The sequence below is a fragment of the Macaca fascicularis genome, chromosome 5, assembly GCF_037993035.2.
Source record: "Macaca fascicularis isolate 582-1 chromosome 5, T2T-MFA8v1.1".
Lineage (NCBI taxonomy): Eukaryota > Metazoa > Chordata > Mammalia > Primates > Cercopithecidae > Macaca > Macaca fascicularis.
In genome coordinates, this window is record NC_088379.1 from 92,807,186 (window position 1) to 92,826,982 (window position 19,797).

Here is a 19,797-nt window from a genome sequence, read left to right on the forward strand (position 1 = left end):
AAAAACTCTGAACATGTTCAAACATCAGAAGGAACAAACTCCAGATACACCATCTTTAAGAACTGTAACACTCAACAAGAGGCTCTGCAGCTTCATTCTTGAAGTCAGTGAGACCAAGAACCGACCAATTCCGGACACACAATGGTGCGACCTTGACTCACTGCAACCTCTGCCTCATGTGTTCTAGTGATTCTTCTGCCTCAGCCACCAAGTAGCTGGGATTACAGGCATGCGCCACCACGCCCAGCTGATTATATATCTTTAGTAGAGACAGGGTTTCTCCATGTTGGTCAGACTGGTCTCGAACTCCCGACCTCAGGTGATCTGCCCGCCTTGGCCTCCCAAAGTGCTGGGATTACAGGCGTGAGGCACTGCACCTGGTCTAACCTAGGTTTTCTAAATAAATGTAATAAATAGAGAAGGAAGCTGGGCTTAGTGGCCCATCCCAGAGTTTTTGTAATCCCAGAAACTCAGGAGGGTCAGGCCCGAGGATCACTTGAGCTGATATTTATAAAATGTTTAGAACAGTGCCTGGCAGATAGTAAAAACTATATACGTTATTCGTTCAATAACTAACTATAACAGTTTTTTGATTACAATACCTTAAAACAAGTCCATATTTACATTTTTAGGGTAACTTAGTATGAAGTGAGTCTCAGAAGAAATATCTGTGACATATATTCATACGAGGTCCAATTTTGCATTTTCACTGTTTCTTGTACTGCTTGTTATTTTTCTTCAAATGGATCTTTATTTTGATCCATTTAGTTGCAGGCAAGGGTGGGGGAGTTAAGATTTAGTGATTTATCTTTACAAGGCTTTTTTTTTGTATGTTAACTTGGTTTATCAGACACATAATCTGGCGTTCAGCCCTAATGCCTTTACCAGCATTTCCAACTGGAACATAAGGGCATAGGAAAGTAACAGAAGAATTAATCTTTGTTTTTGTGTGTTTTTTTATTTCTTCGGTTCAGGTGACCAGAGGGACCGATACAAAGAAAATACGTTGGTTCCAAGACTGGTAGTGAGCCCCACCTTCAAATATACTGGTATGCTTTTAAAATTGGAAACTTTTCATTTTAGATGAGGTTGTGACAGATTTTACTTTGAAGCAGACAGCTTTCATTCTTGATGAAGATCCACTTGTTCAATATGCACCATTATTATTGGCTCTGAAGTAGTATTTAGGGAAAGGCATGTCTCTAGTTTTCCTTCTGGGAGCAGTTTACTAGATGCCGAAGCAGTTTAATCCTTTAAAACGAAACAAAACAAAACATGCAATTAGCTCTAATTAAAAAATACTTTTACTGTTTAAAACAATTTGTTTTTCTAACATTTAATTCTTTTCTTTGTTTTCTAATTACAGTTACTATACTCATAATAATTTCAAATCTAGTAACTGTAATAAATAATCTCATTGACTGACAAGGAATTTCTCAAACAGGCAGTCATTACTTTGTGCATTATATGGGACCATAGAAATAGCTATGTGGCCAGGTACGGTGGCTCACACCTATAATCCCAGCACTTTGGGAAGCCAAGGTGGGTGGATCATTTGAGATCAGGAGTTCCAGGCCAGCCTGACCAACATGGTGAAACTCCATCTCTACTAAAAATGCAAAAAAATTAGCTGAGCATGGTGGTGCATGCCAGTAGCCCCAGCTACTCAGGATGCTGAGGCAAGAGAATTGAACCTGGGAGGTGGAGGTTGCAGTGAGCCGAGATAGAGTCACTGCACTCCAGCCTGGACAACAGAGCAAAACGCCATCTCAAATAATAATAATAACAGTGCAGGCTGAAACTATGAAAAGCAATCTTAATAAAGAGAAAAATTACAACTGTTCTGTAATCTTCTGTCAAAACATTAAAAACAAGCTGAGCATGGTGGTGAAACCAGCCCAGTAGTTCCATAGACAGTTGATTGACCCTTCTGCTGTTAAAGCTTCAAAGTTGTATTTGTTGTATCTGAATTCCTTCCTCAGGAAACAACCTTCAGGCTGCTCAACAAAGGTATCAGAGAACTGAAACTCACCAGATCACCTTACCAGATGCCTCCTTGCCTCTCCCTAGGTCTTGTTTCGTTACACGTTGTTACATTTCTTCCCTGCTATGTAAACCCCTAGTTTTAGTGAGGGAGATGGATTTGAGATTGAGCTCCCATCTCCTAAACTGCAGCACCTGATTAAAGCCTTCTTTCTTGGCAATACTTGTTGTCTCAGTGCTTGGCTTTCTGTGCAGTGAGCAGCAGGACTTAGACCAAACCCCTGGTGTTTCAGTAACAGTGGTTCACACTTATAATCCCAGTACTTTGGGAGCTGAGGCGGGAAGATTGCTTGAGCCCAGGAGTTTGAGACCAGCCTGGGCAACATAGTGAGAGCTCATCTCTACAAAAATGAAAAATTAGCCAGGTATGGAGGCACATGCCTGTGTGTAGTTCCAGCTACTTAGGAGGCTGAGGTGGGAGGACCACCTTGAGTCTAGGAGGTCGAGGCTGCAGTGAGCTGTGATGGTGCCACTGCAATCCAGCCTGAGCAACACAGAGAGACCCTGTCTTAAAAAAAAAACCCACAAGACTGTCTTATTTTTAGTTATGAATGTATAGGAAATTTAAAAATAGTAAAATTAGTATTTATTTAGTACACTGTTATTTGAAACATTAGATATCTTGAGAATTAAAATGCTTTAATTATAAAATCAACTTATCACAAGTAGTTTAAATAGTATTTGCCTTCTTCTCATTACACAATTTATGATATGGAGAGAGTAACTTTTCCTTTTCTTTTTTTTTTTAGAGACAATATCTAGCTCTGTCACCCAGGTTGATGTGCAGTGGCTCGATCATAGCTCACTGCAGCCTTGAACTCCTGGGCTCAAGCAATCCTCCTGCCTCAACCTTCCAAGCAGCTGGAACTACACGTGTGCTACCATGCCCAGCTAATTAAAAAAAAATTTTTTTTTGTAGGAACAAGGTCTTACTTTATTGCCCATGCTGGTCTTGAACTCCTGGATTCAAGCAATCATCCTGCCTCTGCCTCTTGGTACTGTTAGAATTACAGGAGTGAGCCACTGCACCTGGCCAAGGGAGCATCTTTTCGATGCCTTGGCTAGTTCTCATACTCTTCTAAGCTTTGATCAGCTTACAACATTTTCTCTTTTGTACTTCCAATCTTGTGAAACATCTCTGAGAGTTGCTTTACTGTGAAGATTTTTGCAATTGTAATTTCCCCTGGGACATCTTCATCCTGTTCATTGTAACTACTTTCCTTACTTATGCTGAAAGTTTGTCTTATAGTTGTCAAAGCTTTTAATAGTACTGATGATTTTTGAAACTGATTTCTTTAGGATAACTGAAATCTATCACCCTGCAGTTTAAATTCATCAGACCTAGTTTTACTTAGGCATAAATAAAACAATTGGGAACTCTCTTCCACATGGATGCTCTTCAGATACTTGGAGACAGCAGTCAGCAATCGTGTGTCGCACAAGTCCTTCTTCATACTGAACACATCTAATTCTGGTATGTAGCTTTCCCCCAAGATGCTTGTCATTTTTACTTCACCAACAAATTCCTCCTCATTGGTCAGAGTTTACCACACAGTAGCAATTTCCCCGGTCACGTCCTCTACATAATAAAACTTAAAACTGTCAGGCAAGTCAGGAAATTTTCAGAGCACTGCTTTTTTAGATGATCGAAGTATAGCAATTTTGTAATTTGCTTATGAAGGCAGCTTCCATTTTTCCCCTTCTATCTGACCAGCACATAGCAGGGACCCTTTGAAAATGATCCTGAAACTATTTCAAAAATAGAAAAAATTAGAAGAGGCTAGGATTCAAATAATTATACTTGCCAGGCACATATTGGGACTATTCTAGGATATTCAGTGCCCTGTATTCTCGTTTGAGGTATACTTCTTGGATTTTTATCCTTTCAGGTGATGGAACTTTGGAGAAAGACCTGTTATGACTTGCATATTGCTTATGTTTATTTAATATTGCTATTTGGGCTTCTAAGGCCATACATATTTGGATAAACATCTGGATGTTCTCTCCATGCATCTTGGGTCTAGGCTCAAGAGTATGGAGTCCCCACCTAAGGCAACAGGAGCTGCTTCTGGAAGAGAGCTCTGCAAAGTAAGCAATGTCTTGGTTCCAGGACCAAGGGCCAGAGTAGAGACTAGAAGCAGATGTGTCCGGAATTGGTGGGTTCTTGGTCTCACTGACTTCGAGAATGAAGCTATGGACCCTCACGGTGAGTGTTACAGTTCTTAAAGATGGTATGTCCAGAGTTTGTTCCTTCAGACGTTCAGATGCGTCTGGAGCTTCTTCCTTCTGGTGAGTTCGTGGTCTCGCTGTCAGGAGTGAAGCTGCCGACCTTCGTGGTGAGTGTTACAGCTCTTAAAGGCAGCGCGTCTGGAGTCGTTCGTTCTTCCTGGTGGGTTCATGGTCTTGCTGGCTTCAGGAGTGTAGCTGCAGACCTTCATGGTGAGTGTTACAGCTCATAAAGGCAGCGTGAACCCAAAGAGTGAGCGGCAGCAAGATTTATTGCAAAGAGCAAAAGAATAAAAACCCCACAGGTTTGGCACAGGACCGCCCCGGTTGCCGCTGGCTGGCGCCTGCAGCCTGCTTTTATTCCCTTATCTGGCCCCACCCACATCCTGCTGATTGGTCCGTTTTACAGAGAGCTGATTGGTCTATTTTGACAGAGTGCTGATTGGTGCATTTACAATCCTTGAGCTAGACACACAGTCACAGAGGGCAGAGTGCTAGTTAGCTAGATACAGAGTTAGCTAGATACAGAGTACCAATTGGTATATTTACACACCTTTAGCTAGATACAGAGTACTGATTGGTGTATTTACAAACCCTGAGCTAGACACAGAGTGCTGATTGGTGCATTTACAATCCTTGAGCTAGACACAGAGTCACAGAGTGCTAGTTCTCCAAGTCTCCACTAGGTTAGCTAGATACAGAGTATCAATTGGTGTATTCACAAACCCTGAGCTAGACACAGAGTGCTGATTGGTGTATTTACAAACTCTGAGCTAGACATAGAGTGCTGATTGGTGCACATACAATCCTCTGGCTAGATATAAAAGTTCTCCAAGTCCCCATCCAGTTCAGGAGCTCAGCTGGCTTCACCCAGTGGATCCTGCACTGGGGCTGCAGGTGGATCTGCCCGCCAGTCCCCAGCGGTACCTGCACTCCTCAGGCCTTGGTCTGTGGATGGGACGGGGCGCCACGGGACCAGGCGCCACGGAGCAGAGTGCAGCGCCCCTCGGGGAGGCTCAGGCTGTGCGGGAGCCGCGAGAGGGGAGCTCAGACATGGCGAGTTGCAGGTCCTGGAAGGGGAGCTCAGACATGGCGAGTTGCAGGTCATGAGCCCTGCCCCGCAGGGAGGCAGCTAAGGCGCTGCAAGAATTTGAGTGCGGAGCGGGCAGGCCGGCACTGCTGGGGGACCCAACACAACCTCCGCAGCTGCTGGCCTGGGTGCTAAGCCCCTCACTGCCCTGGGCCTGCAGCGCGGGCTGGCCGCTGGGGTGTGTGGCCCGTGAAGCCTGCAGCACCGGAGGGAACTCACCCTGGCCTGGGAGCGCTGCGCTCCACACCTCCCCGCAAGCAGGGGGAGGCGGTTCCGGCCTTAGCCTGCCCAGAGACGGGCTCCCATGGTGCCGTGGTGGGCTGAAGGGCTCCTCAGGCACTGCCAGAATGGACTCCGAGGCCGGAGGCCGAGGAGGTGCTGAGAGTGAGAGCTGCTGGCACATTGTCACCTCTCACAGAGACCACAGTTTGCCAAATATATATAGAGTTAAGAACCAAATTTCGGAAGATGAGGGATTTCTTATGCAAATGCCTTGTGGACCAGAACACTATGTAGAATTTAACACATTTATTGGTCAGAAAGACATTAAGTCATGGATGGAGAATTAGTCATTAGGGTCCAGGGTGTACCTGGGGGAGAAATTGATTCCTGCATTTGCTTTGAAGTCTAAAATGATACAGTTTTCACTGTAAGGGAAGAGTGATGGGTAGGGAGAGGCCCTTGAACTTGTCTTTTAACAGTAATCTTTTTTCTTAAATTGCTATGAGAGCAACATCCTCCAGCTGGTCTTATTTTCCAAATTGTGTTCCTTGCTACCTTGTTGCTTTTCTGATGGCAAAAAGTCCTTTGAATATTTACACAAATGTGGAGATCTTTTCAAATTCCCATTTGGGCACAGCCAAAATACCGGCATATGAGTTGTGGCAATTTACTTTTGAGCTCTGGTAAGCATTTTGCTACCAAGACAAATACATTGGTGCCTTTGAGGCCATGCCAATTCCCAGCACCAGACCCTGCACGATTTATATGAATTGCCATCCTTTCTCTATGTCAGTGATATGTTCTACTCACCACTGCAAATCCTCTTCTCTCATCCCCACTCTTTTCAAATGTGTCTCTAGTTACTGGGGGTATTCAGCCTACACGACGGTTCCCTATATCTGCATGATCAACAGCCCCACAGAGGCCATTTAGTCGTTACAGAACCATTTTTAGATAGGTAAAGCAGGATAAGGGCTGGGCTGAAGATTGATGTCCAGCCTGCTGGATCATCAGGAGTTTCTTGAATTTTTGCATTCTGGGAAGCATCTTCACCATCTAACACTGAGTACGAGTGGCTCTCTGTAGGAAATGTACTCTCTTAAATTGTGTCTCCCTTAACCCCACCTCTCCATTCCCAGGTCTATAATCACTGTCTCAATAGTTTCCCTAATTTCCCTGTGACATTAATGTTGAATTCCATAGGCCCTCACAGATCATGCTGTGCTAGTCTATTCCCCTTCCTTCACCAGGAGTCAGACTGCTTTTGTAGCAGAGGAGGAAAAATAGCAACAATAATTAAATAGCATTACATTAATAGAGCAAGGGGCCTACCTTATTCTAGAATGATAGTTCCATCTGAGATCCAGTAAGATCGAATTTACTTACAAAACTTTTCCACCTTAGTTCAAAGCAACCTAGATAAGTTTAGAAACAAAATCACCAAACAAAATATTTACCTATATGTCATTTGTGCACCAGGTTCCTCAAATAATTGACTGAACTTGGCTCAAAATCCTGAAACCAGCCGGGTGCAGTGGCTCAGGCCTGTAATCCCAGCACTTTGGGAGGCCAAGGTGGGTGGATCACCTGAGGTCATGAGTTGGAGACTAGCCTGGCCAACATGGTGAAACTACTAAAAATACAAAAATTAGCCAGGTGTGGCAGTGCGTGCCTGTAATCCCAGCTACTAGGGTAGCTGAGGCAGGAGAATTACTTGAACCTGGGAGGCGGAGGTTGTAGTGAGCTGAGATCGAGCCACTGCACTCCACCCTGCGAACAGAGCAAGACTCTGTCTCAAAAACAAACCAACCAACCAACCTCTAAAATCATGTGAAGGCTTTGTCCGATGGCCTCCTGATTCCTCGTGCTTCTCTCTGCCTTCACCTTTCTCCTTCCTTTCAGATGATCTCTGGGGATGAAATCTGTATGTTCATCATTTTCTACTCACTGAGTCCAAACCTTTTGTAATTTTTTTCCCATAGATCTTCATGAAGAATGGTGCTGGCAGTCTCGGAGAGGCGTCACGTTGTAAGGCTTTCATTGTCTTACTTCCACCATCCCATTCCCTTTTATTCCTCTCTCCCTCTCTCTCCCTCCTCTGAAACTACCAGAAAATCCACCCTCCTGTCTACCTACATTCACACCCTATCAATTTCTCAGCTTCTAACACATACACGTTTGGCAAGGCATTTCCTCTGTAAAATACAGCACTCTCCCTGAAGGGAATTCTGGCTAACTCAATTATCCCACACTTTGTTACACTAGAAAAACAGATTACGAAAGGTCCTGCTACAGCAGGAACTACTAAGTGCCATATCTGGGGCAGAAGTAAGATTTCATCTTTACTTTTGTACTCTTTCATTTTTAGTTGATTTTGCCAAACAGCTTCAAATAGCACAAACTAGAATAATTTTTACAGCCTCCTGAGACAGAGGAATACTTTATCCTTGACCCAAATAATGCTGAATTGGTAATGCTTTCTATTTGCATCTCCTTTCTTTAAGACTAATTTGATGAAGAATCTCAGCTCTAGTAATTAACTGCCTTTTCTTTATTGCAGTGTAAACCAAAGCTGACATACTCCCAGGCTTCTTTCCTCTCCATCTCCCTTCTCCTTCTTATTCCTGCTTATCTACTTCTCCTTTGTTTAAGGAGATTGAAAAGAAAGAGGAGGCCAGGTGCCTCCTGTAATCTCAGCACTTTGGGAGGCTGGAGCTGGAGGATTGCTTGAGGCCAGGAGTTCAAGACCAGGCTGGACAACATGGCAAGACCCTGTCTCTCAGAAAAAAAAAAAAAAAGAAAGAAAAGAAGGAAGAGGAAGAAAGGGAAAAGGAGAAGGAAGAGGAAAAGGAAGAAGAGGAGGAAGGAGAAGAAGGAGAAGGTCTATTTAATCATTGTTGCTATTTTTCTTTCTTTGCTACAAAGGCAGTCAGAAGCCCTGAAGGTCTCATATGTTCCAGTAGAGGACACTGCATGTCCTTTGAAAGAAAATTTCCATTCGATACACATTATTAAGCATGATTTTAGTAAGTGAAAAGAGAACAAACCATTAACGGAGTACCCAGCCAAGAATGGAATATAAGGTAATAAATTTTTTTCATCTTTATTGTATCGTTAATCTTTGAGGGCAGCAAAGGAGGTTCTGTTCTTTTGTTTATCCCATTATTTCTCTTTCTTGGAGAATCATTGTGTTTTACTAATTTTGTGAAGATTTAAATGAAGGGATTTAAGGAATACTTTTTTCTTCCAAATGCTTAGGGAATTTACTGAGCAGTTTTCCTGGTCTGGTATTAAATCTATCCCAGATGGGACTTCACATTTGCCCAAGGTTTATATAATAATATCATAAAAATTACCACATCAAAGACATTCTGTTTAGTGCTCGCACACATATACACACACTCTCTGTTTTCAATACTTCACAAATATTTAACATTGTTTCCTTTTACTTCCTTTGACACTGAATTTTGTAATACTTCCTAAGAAGGAAAAATAATATGACTAGGATCCCACTGCCACAGGACTCAAGAGTGCCCTTCCAAACATGACTTTCAAGAAAATTAGAAATGGTGAACAGGGGGCAGATGAGAACTTTCGGCCTATTTAATGATTGACTGTAGACTCATTGCCTAAATCGCTTTAGGCCCTTCCTGATTTCTTTTTGTTCCAGGGTCATGGACTAGTACTTATTTTCATGGATGACTTCTTTCTTTCTTCCTGCTTCAGATGCAGATTGAGAAGGGTGCCCGCACTAATGAGAATAGTCCCCTTCTCCCCCTCCCTCCTGCCCCTCCTCTTCCTTTGTCTTTGTTGAATAAAACAGATGTGGTGAGCAATTCTTTTTATATCTTTATATTTTCTATTTGAGAAGTGCCCTAAGTAGTATCAATTTCTAACCATCTATCTTTTTATAGTTTCAACTTTTATCAGAGAAATACATGAACTCAGATTAAAAAGTCATAAATGTTTAACAAGGCTTTTAATGAAAACCAGTATCCCCTGCCACATTCATCCCCATCCCCAAGTCAAGGAGTGCTAAAGACTTTAAAATATATGTGCCCTCCACCATTTCACCTCTCTTAGCCATGTCTTTGGATATTTCCATGAATATTTCAAGGAAAAAAGCACATATACAGACTTTTTTCATTCTTCTCAAAATAAACATTTACTTGCTTCAACTAGATCTTCAGGTATTTATTTCCAAATGTCTAACAACATGTTCATACTATTTCTTATTTTTTTGAATGTTATGTATTCCACATTGCTTCCTGTAATTGAACCATCTTGCACTTCCAAAGGCTCCACTCCAAATTTGCCATCTTCTACCCTCTATCCTCCCAGTATAGCTACAGGATTTTTTTTTTACTTAAATAAACACTCACAGTTTACATTTTATGGCTACATATGCATAATTTACAAGTGAGCCATATATCATACTATATTTTCTTTTCAGTACAGTTTTTTCCCGAGTTAATGGTCTTTTTAAAAGCTTATTCTTTTTGATCTGCTGATTCTTTATTCATTCATAACTCTTTTTTTCTTTTCTTTTTTTTTTTTTTGAGACAGAGTCTCTCTCTGTTGCCAAAGCTGGAGGGAAGTGGCATGATCATAGCTCACTGCAGCCTTTAACTCCTGGGTTCAAGCAATCCTCCTGCCTCACCATCCCAAGTAGCTGGGACTACAGGTATGTTCCATCACACCCGGCTAATATTGTTCAATTTTTAATTTTTGTAGAGATGAGGTCTCTTTATGTTGCCCAGGCTGATCTCAAACTCCTGGCCTTGATCCTCCCACCTTGGCCTCCCACCCTGGGATTACAGGCATGAGCCATGGCACCCAGCCCATTCATAAGTCTTGATAGGAGGGTAAACCTCTTCTTAAGCTGTATCTATATATCAAGTAAGCTATCAGCTTCTCTCTTTCTGTCTTGCTCTTCTGCAATCACTCTGCTATGGCCTTTTTTTCAATCCTATGACTTTATACCTTTTAAAGTTTCCTTCATTAATATTTTAGAGGAGTTATGAAAGGAATGGTGGTAAGTTTATGTTTAATATATCAATTTACAAGAATTGCCCACTACATTTTAAATGAAAAATTCAAAGGATTTAGGATTAGGTTGCCGTTTCATAAAGAAACACAGCATAGAAAATATTCTTCAATTATCATGAACTAGGTGATTGGTATTATTTTCATTTTAAGATATTAAAATGTAATGTCTCAGTAAACTGTCCTAGCATATAAAACATTTGTTATAAGTATGAAAAGGTACCCTCCTAGATTTTGTTTAAAAGTTCTTGTGAAATTTTTGAGAATTTAAACCACTTGTGATGGCAGTGTTTGCAAAAATCTCCCAAGACAAAGTAGTACTAGGGGCTTGTCTATCTGAAGTGAAGACAAGAGGAGAGAAAAAACAACGTCTCTAAAAATTATTATCCTATGTATATTAAACATAGAAACAACAACTCAAAGGCATTGTCAGTAATGCTTTCATCCGAGTGGGTGCTTAGATGGCAGATCATTTTGCTCCCTCTGGGAGGAGCTGTCTGCAAGGAGTTTAATGAATCAGCTGTTTCTCAAAAAGAAAGAGAAAGGAGCCATTGTGTAGACTGATTGTCTGCTAGAATACAGATGATCCAAAGTTTAGATAAAACTTGATTTCCCTTAATAACCCAAAGTGGCCAATGTCTAAGGCAGTGGTCTCTCACTTTTTAAACAATTTATTTTAAAATAGTTAATATGTGCATATATATTTAAAAGTCAATAGTGCTAAAGACTTTAAAATATATGTGCCCTCCACCGTTTCACCTCTCTTAGCCATGTCTTTGGATATTTCCATGAATATTTCAAGGAAAAAAGCATGTATACAGCCATCTTTTGATTCATCAATTTTACATGTTATGAATTGACTTCTATGTTAGTCCAGATCCTCCAAAAGGCAGACACAAAGATGGGAAATGTATCAGGAGAAATGCCTGTAGAGATCATGGAGATGGAACTGGGGGAAGGCTGTGAGAGTTCCCAGACTGCCATGTGGGTCTTACCCGGTGCAGGAGAGAGGGGACAGGAGAAAAGGTATGGGGAATCACCTTAGACTACAGTGCCATCTAAGGAAAGGTCAGCAAGGCCATTAGAAAGTCCTCGAACCATAGTCACCCATGGAGGGATCCCCATCCCCCAGGAATGGGCCTTACTTAGCATCCGTTTCACTGTCAGTAATTGGCTGAAAGCAGCCCATGGGCAGCATGAATGCAGTGTATTTCAGAGTACAGCAACTGGACCCGTTGGTCAATTTTGCTCCCTGCAGTTGGAGGTCTGAGAGGGGGCGTTCACGTGCCTGCCACCACGTCCAGTATGACAAGTGAGGATTTTACCTTCCTTCCACAGGCCGCTGCCTGTTATTCTTCCCTCCAGTGTAATTCTATTTCAATTTGGGTTAAATCCATATTCACTGTTTTCATTGTTATGATTATGTAAATTTTGCTTATAGCTGAGCCAGATAATGCATTATAATTCTAGTTTATTGTACAGCTTCTGTTTCTCTTAAAGGTAATAATTGCCTCATCTTTCCCCACTTGCTTATTTTTCTTTGAACTGATGGACAAAATTTCCCACAATTCTTAATAGCTTTGTAAAATACCTCTTGATATAAATTATCATATAATCAAACTAATAGCAAATCTGCCAAATTCAGGAGTAAGCTGGTAAGTGTTCTACAGAATGTAATTTCCTACAAGGAAGTTACTTTTTTAGTTTGTTTTGGTTTTGGTATTCCTCTGTATCATCGTAGTGGAAGGCTGGGATGCTATAGAACTCAATTTAATATTGTAGGACTGAATTAAAGCAAGGAGACCTTCACTAATTTGCAAACATACTGTTAATCTTGCCACATTTCTGTGAGGTCAAAAAATGCATTATCAAATACTTATTGCACTTTCTGTGTGGCAACTAGCTAGTTAATCACTAATCTCTTTCCTCCTTGTGGAAGATTGTATTTTCCAGAGAAGACCAGAGCATTACCCATCCTGCATAATCTTCTTCTAATATAGCTTTAGCTTCCATCTATCAAGAGATGGGAGCTCTGTCTCCTTCCCTTGAAAGTGAGCAGGCTTTGGGGACAGTTTCAGCCAGTAGAATACAGCGGAAATGATGCTTTGTGATTTCCCAGGGTAGGTAAAAAAAAAGGTGACACAACTTTCATCTTGTCTGATGAAACATTTGCGGGACTCCTAAGTCACTCTGTGAGCAGTAGACTGCCCTGAGGTGCTATATTGTGAGGAAGCTCTAAGTAGCCTCTGGGAGGGAACACATTTCCCTAAGTCTACGTGAGGAGAGCCGTCCAGCAGCCCTCAGATGCTGTAGTCCCCACAGGCTCCAGACCCATGCAACTGCTGTCATTGTGCAAATCCATGAGAGACCGTGACCCGGAAAAGCTCAGCTGAGCCCTCTCCAAATTCCTGGCCTACAGAAACCGTGACAGACAAATTATAATGATTGTTCTAAGCCACTAAATTTTGGGGAGATTAGTTGGCACAATAGTGAATAGAACACTTATCTTCCTAGGCACACAAAAATCAGAAGTGCCTGAGTTCCCAAGAGTGCAAGAGGAAGTTATATACTTCTAAGCTTAGCACAAAAGTCTCCATGTGTGATCCTCCATTCCTTTTTTCCTTCTGCTACCTGAATCCAGAGGACATAGGGAAGTAGCTTAATTCCCTGAATGGCCATGTTGAAGGTTTCAGACTTCATGTGAGTGATAAAATGCTATTCTATAACCACCGGGATCTAGGGAGTTACCTGTTACAGTGATTAGTGCTATTATAGTTATTAGCGTTACTAATAGAATAGCATTTTATCATTCACATCCTAGAGGCTTATACCACACAACTATCTTGATCCATCTACTCAAGAAATATGTATCAAATGGCAGGCAGGCACTGTGTCAGGTGCTGTGGATACAGTGGTAAATAGGAGGATGCTTGTTCTCTTGGAGCTTACATTCTCATGGAAAGGAGAGAACCACAAAATAAGTAAACAGGCTGGGTGCGGTGGCTCACGCCTGTAATCCCAGCACTTTAGGATGCCAAGGCGGGCGGATCACTTGAGGTCAGGAGTTCGAGACCAGCCTGGCTAACATGGTGAAACCCCGTCTCTACTAAAAATATAAAAATCAGCTGGGCGTGGTGGCACATCTGTAATCCCAGCTACTCCCTATACACCTTTATGTCCTTTCAAAAGAATCCTTTCAGACACTGAAATGCTTCAGACTTCTTTTTTCTTCTTTTCCTGGTGTGGATTTGGTCTCACTTGGCTAGAGAATTATAATGATACGTGCATCCCAGCCTTATTTCACAGGCCGCTTCTCTAAAACCTGTGATCTCTAGGTTCTGCGGGAATTAAACAAGGGTGAGACTAATAAGAGATGTCAGAGAGTTAACAAGGGATCAGATTGTGAAGGGCTTTACTCTAACGGGGACAAAAGAGAAGGGTCCTAAGCATTATAAGTCTTTTCATTTGTTTGTATTTTGAGACAGGGTCTTACTCTGTCACGTAGGCTTGACTTCGGTGGTGCGATCTCGGCTCACTGCAGCCTCTACCTCCCAGGCTCAAGCAATCCTCCCACCTCAGCCTCCAGAGTAGGTAGGACCACAGGTGCACACCACCACACCTGGCTAATTTTGTTTATTTTTTGTAGAGATGAGGCTTCTTACTCTGTTGCCCAGACTGGTCTCAAAGTCCTGGGCTCAAGTGATCCACCTGCCTCAGCCTCTCAATGTGCCAGTATTTCAATGTGCCAGTATTACAGGCATAAGCCACTATGCCCGGCCAGTAAGTTTTATACTTAAAAAGATGATACTGCCTTGTGAGGGATACTGCAGGAAGCTCAGGAAGAAGCAGGAGAACACTCAGGCTATTGCAACCTTCCAGGCAGAGCAAAATGATTTGGATCAGGGAAGTAGCAGGACAAATAGTGGGAAGTGGTTGAATTCTGGTCATAGTTTGCAAGAATAGTGGAGAGGATTTGCTGATGGTTTAGATATGAAGATGAAGAGTGACAGTCAATGATTACTCCAAGGATTTTAGTCGGAGAAGTCAGAAAGATGGAGTTGCCACCTACTGTGATAGAGAAGCTATGAAAAAAACAGGTTTGGGAAAGCATATTGAGAGTTTGGTTTTGGAAATGTGAAACTTGACATATTTTTTAGACATCATATGCTTCATCTTATTATTTGCCAAAATCATTCTGAAAGTAAGTATTGCTGTCAATTTTGTTTTATAGATGAGGAAACTGAAGTTGAGAGAAGTTAATTGCTCAAGCTCACACACTAGTAAGGGCAGAGCCAAATTTAGAACCTGAGTATTTTGGAATTCAAAATCAGGACTCATCCCACTACCAAGCTGTGCTTACCCATTTCTACAGGCTATTTTTCTCCTTATTCTCTAAATGACCTAGACATTTTCCAAGTTGGTTTTTCTACACATTCTTTTTAATAACTATCCATCTTTGGTTTCCTCCTACTACATGTGGTCTGACAATTAGACGTGTGATCTTTCTGTGATGCCCATGCATAGCAGGTTGCTAATATCAAGTCTCCCCAGAATTGCAAATATATACATGGTTTCCTAGCTAGACACTATGTTCCCAGGTCTTGTCACAGCTAGGTGTGACCTTGTGACTAAGTTAAGGCTGGTGTGGAAATGTGTGCAAATTCCAGCTTGTGTACAGTGGACCCTTGAACAAGAGGGTTTACGGTGCTAGCCTCCTGCACAGTTTAAAATCTAAATATAGCTTTTGACTCTCTCCAAACTTAACTACTAATAGCCTACTGTTGACTGAAGCCTTACTAATAACATGAACAATTAACACATATTTTGTATATTATATTATTATACACTGTCTTCTTACAATGAAGTAAGCTAGGAAAAAGAAAATGTTATTAAGAAAATAAGGAAGAGGGCCAGGCGCAGTGGCTTACACCTGTAATTCCAGCACTTTGGGAGGCCAAGGCGGGTGGATCACGAAGTCGGGAGATTGAGACCATCCTGGCTAACACGGTGAAACCCCATCTCTACTAAAAATACAAAAAATTAGCTGGGTGTGGTGGCGGGCGCCTGTAGTCCCAGCTACTCGGGAGGCTGAGGCAGGAGAATGGTGTGAACCCGGGAGGCGGAGCTTGCAGTGAGCCAAAATCACGCCACTGCACTCCAGCCTGGGCGACAGAGCGAGACTCTGTCTCAAAAAAAAAAAAATAAATAAATTAATTAAATAAAATAAGAAAGAGAAAATACATTTGCTGTTTTTCAAGTGAATCATTGTAAAGGTCTATCATCCTAGTCATCTTCATGTTGAATAGGTTGAGGAGGAGGAAGAGTAAGGGTCAGTCTTGCTGTCTCAGGGTGGTAGAGGCAGAAGAAAATCCATAGTCTAAGTGGACACATGCAGTTCAAATCCTTGTTGTTCAAGGGTCACCTGTGCTTAGAAGAAAGCTGCTTGCTCTCCACTTCCTCTTTCCCACTTCCTTTGGACTAGAAAAAGGGGTGTGCTGGTGGACCAGGGGCACACCCTACAGAAAGGTGGAGCAACAAGGTAGAAAGAGTTTGGGTCCCTAAAAGATCCTACAGAGCAATGCTGGCCTCTTCTCTGGGGCCACCTAATAGCTTACACTAAATGACAGAAAACTAAAACTTTTCTTTTGTGTAAGCTTGTATTAAAAACAGCTGAGCCACGGTCTTAGCCAAATACATCACGAATTAGTCACAATGCACTACAGCTTCCCAGAAGGCAATATGGCATTGTGGTTAAGCATATGGACTCTAGAATTAGACTATGGGTCTGTCTAATCCTGGCTATATCATTTAGTCTTGGCCTAGTTATAGAATTTCTGTGTGCCTCAGGTCTTTTATCTTAAAGTAGGGACAGTAAGAGTATCTACCTCATATGGTTAAATAATATATGCAGGACATTTATAGCACTGACTGGGGCATTTTAAGGGCTCAGTAAATATTAGCTATATAAATAACTTATTCAAACAGGTAAGAATAGGCTATTAACGTTGAAAGCAAATATTGATCATGATATATTTTATTTGAATAGGGGTGCATGAGGTTCCCCACTCAGTGCCTTCCTGTTAACCATTTCTGGCTGTGGTAGAAAGGCTAGATGTCCCCCAAAACCTCATGCTGTGCAGTGTGGAGTTACTACTGAGAATCTGCTGCCCAAAGGTAGTTTATTCCCAGATCCTCTCCACTAGTTCTGGGTTGGGGGTTTTAAAAAAAATTTTCGGTAAAATATACATAACATAAAATGTATCCTTTTAACCATTTTTAACTTTACAGTTCAGTTCAGGAACATTAAGTACATTCATTTTTTTTTTTTTTTTAGATGGAGTCTTGCTATGTCACCCAGACTAGAGTTCAGTGGCGTGATCTCAGTTCACTGCGACCTCCGCCTCCTGGGTTCAAGTGATTCTCCTGGCTCAGCCTCCCGAGTAGCTGGGATTACAGGTACGCGTCACCATGGCTGGCTAATTTTTGTACTTTTAGTGGAGACAGAGTTCCCCCATGTTGCCCAGGCTGGTCTCAAATTCCTGACCTCAAGTGATCCACCCGCCTCAGCCTCCCAAAATGCTAAGATTACAGGCATAAGCCACCACACACGGGCCATGGCTAATTTTTTGAATTTTTTGTCAGAAGGTACATCTTTTGACCAGGTGCAGTGGCTCATGCCTGTAATCTCAGCACTTTGGGAGGCCGAGGCGGGCACATTGTTGTGCAAGCATCACCACTGTCTCCAGAACTCTGTCATCATCCCAACTGGAACTCAGTACTCATTTTAAAAGTTTCATGTCCTTTGCAGGGACATGGATGAAGCTGGAAACCATCATTCTCAGCAAACTAACACAGGAACAGAAAACCAAACACCGCGTGTTTTTACTCATAAGTGGGAGTGGAACAATGAGAACACTTGGACACAGGGAGGGGAACATCACGCACTGGGGCCTGTCAGGGGCTGGGGGATTAGGGAAGGGATAGCATTAGGAGAAATACCTAATGTAGATGACAGGTTGATGGGTGCAGCAAACCACCATGGCATGTGTATACCTATGTAACAAACCTGCACGTTCTGCACATGTATCCAAGAACTTAAAGTATAATTAACAAAAAAAAATTTCCCATTCCCTGCTCCCCACAGGCCCTGTTAACTATTCTTCTATTTTCTGTCTCCATAAATGTGACTATCTCAGGTACTTGATGTAAATGGAATCATACTGTATTTGTCCTTTTGTGTCTGGTTTCTTTCACTTAGCATGTCTTCAAGGTTCACCCATGTCAGCAAGTGTCAGAATTTCCTTCCTTTTTCAAGCTACATCTTGTTCCATTGTATGGATAGACCACATTTCATTTATCACTAGTCCATCAATGGACATTTGGGCTGGGCTGATGGTTTTTTTTGTTTGTTTTTTTTTTGTTTCTTGTTTTGTTTTTGTTTTTGAGATGGAGTCTCACTCTGTCACCCAGGCTGGAGTACAGTGGCACGATCTCAGCTCACTGCAACTTCTACCTCCCTGGTTCAAGCGATTCTCCTGCCCCAGCCTCTCAAGCAGCTGGGACTACAGGTGCATGCCACTACACCCGGCTAATTTTTTGTAGTTTTAGTAGAGATGGGGTTTCACCATGTTAGCCAGGATGGTCTTGATCTCCTGACCTCATGATCCGCCCGCCTTGGCCTCCCAAAGTGCTGCGATTACAGGTGTGAGCTACCACGCCCAGCTGTTTGTTTGGATACAGAGTCTCACTCTGTTGCCCAGGTTGGAGTGCAGTGGTGTGATCTCTGCTCACTGCAAACTTTACCTCCCAGATTCGAGCAATTCTCATGCTTCAGTCTCCTGAGCAGCTGGGATTAGAGGCATGCATCACCACGCCTGGCTAATTTTTGTATTTTAGAAGAGATACGGTTTTACCATGTTGGCCAGGCTGGTCTCAAACTCCTGGCCTCAAGTGACCTGCCTGCCTTGGCCCCCCAAAGTGCTGGGATTACAGGCATGAGCCACTGCACCCGGCCGGGTTTTTAAGGAGGTGAGGCTTCTTCATTCTCTCTTATACCATTTACTTCAGAGGACTCTGCAGCCCTAGAAAACAGTTGATTTAGAAGAAGGAAACACTCTGCCCTGCAGAATCATTATGGAAGCTACTGACTGAGAAGGCATCCTTGCATTGTTCCTTTATATGAGTAAGAAAAAAACTTTCATTTTGCTAATTAACACTAGAAAGTTTGGATTTATTTCTTACGGCAGTTTGTGTTTCCCTAACAAATTATCAGGCTACTCATACTTTTTAATTTTTTTTGAGACAGGATCTCGTCCTTGTCCAGGCTGGAGTGTGGGATGCAATCATAGCTCATTCGGGTCTCAAACTCCTGGGCTCAAGCCACCCTCCCACCTCAGCCTCCTGAGTAGCTGGGGCCACAGGTGTGCACCACCACACTCAGCTAATTAATTTTTTTAAAAAAATTGTAGAGACAGGGTCCATGTTGCCCAGGCTGGTCTCAAACTCCTGAGCTCAAGTGATCTCCCTTCCTCAGCTTCTTAAAGTGCTGGGATTACAAGCATGAGCCACTGTACCCCATAGGATACTCACCCTTTACTTAACTTGGCAAAACATTTTTGGTCACCTGATCCAACAAAATGATTATTCTCTCTCTCTATCCTACAACAATTTCTCTACTTCTAGAAAACCACTGTTTCTTAAAAATAAATATTGAAGGGCATTTTCCTTTTCCCACTCATCCTGCCATGAAAATAATATGATTTCTTTTCCAGAACCTACTCTAGATTAGCTCATTTCCTATTCTGTCTGAAATAGGAAAAGATATTCCTTTGTGTGAACCCAGATGACACCTCTGTCCAATGTGTTTTGATTTTACTGAAAGGGAGCAAAGTTCTTCACATCAAAATCACCAGACTCCCACATGGGCAGGGGCTTGGGCAAATAAAGAGCTGCTGTTGCCATTGGTTTTGGCACCACCCCTAGATAAGTTTTGTTTGTTTTTGTTTGAACTGGCCAGTGAAGATTTATAATCCTTACCTTTCTGCTGTTTAGCAAGGTTCTGAAAAAAGAGGACAGCACCTTCTATGAAGAGCGTGGAGACTCTAACGATATGCAGCCACCTCTCGTGATACATTACGTAAGCATGAATAAGCACACCTTGTGCTGACAGG

The 19,797-nt window shown here is 42.2% G+C and overlaps 2 long non-coding RNA genes across 2 annotated transcripts; one reads left to right on the top strand and one right to left on the bottom strand.

Moving 5' to 3' along the window:
- Window positions 1-938: 938 nt before the first annotated feature.
- LOC135970952 (uncharacterized) lies at window positions 939-7,820 on the bottom strand. Its single transcript, XR_010586894.1, has 2 exons — window positions 7,400-7,820; window positions 939-1,251 (listed from the first exon to the last, which is right to left on the bottom strand). It is a non-coding gene; the product is annotated as an uncharacterized lncRNA (long non-coding RNA).
- Window positions 7,821-7,878: 58 nt separating this feature from the next.
- Window positions 7,879-17,718, top strand: LOC135970951 (uncharacterized). The gene is made up of 4 exons (XR_010586893.2): window positions 7,879-8,051; window positions 8,142-8,664; window positions 16,962-17,083; window positions 17,436-17,718. It is a non-coding gene; the product is annotated as an uncharacterized lncRNA (long non-coding RNA).
- The last annotated feature ends 2,079 nt before the right edge of the window (window positions 17,719-19,797 follow it).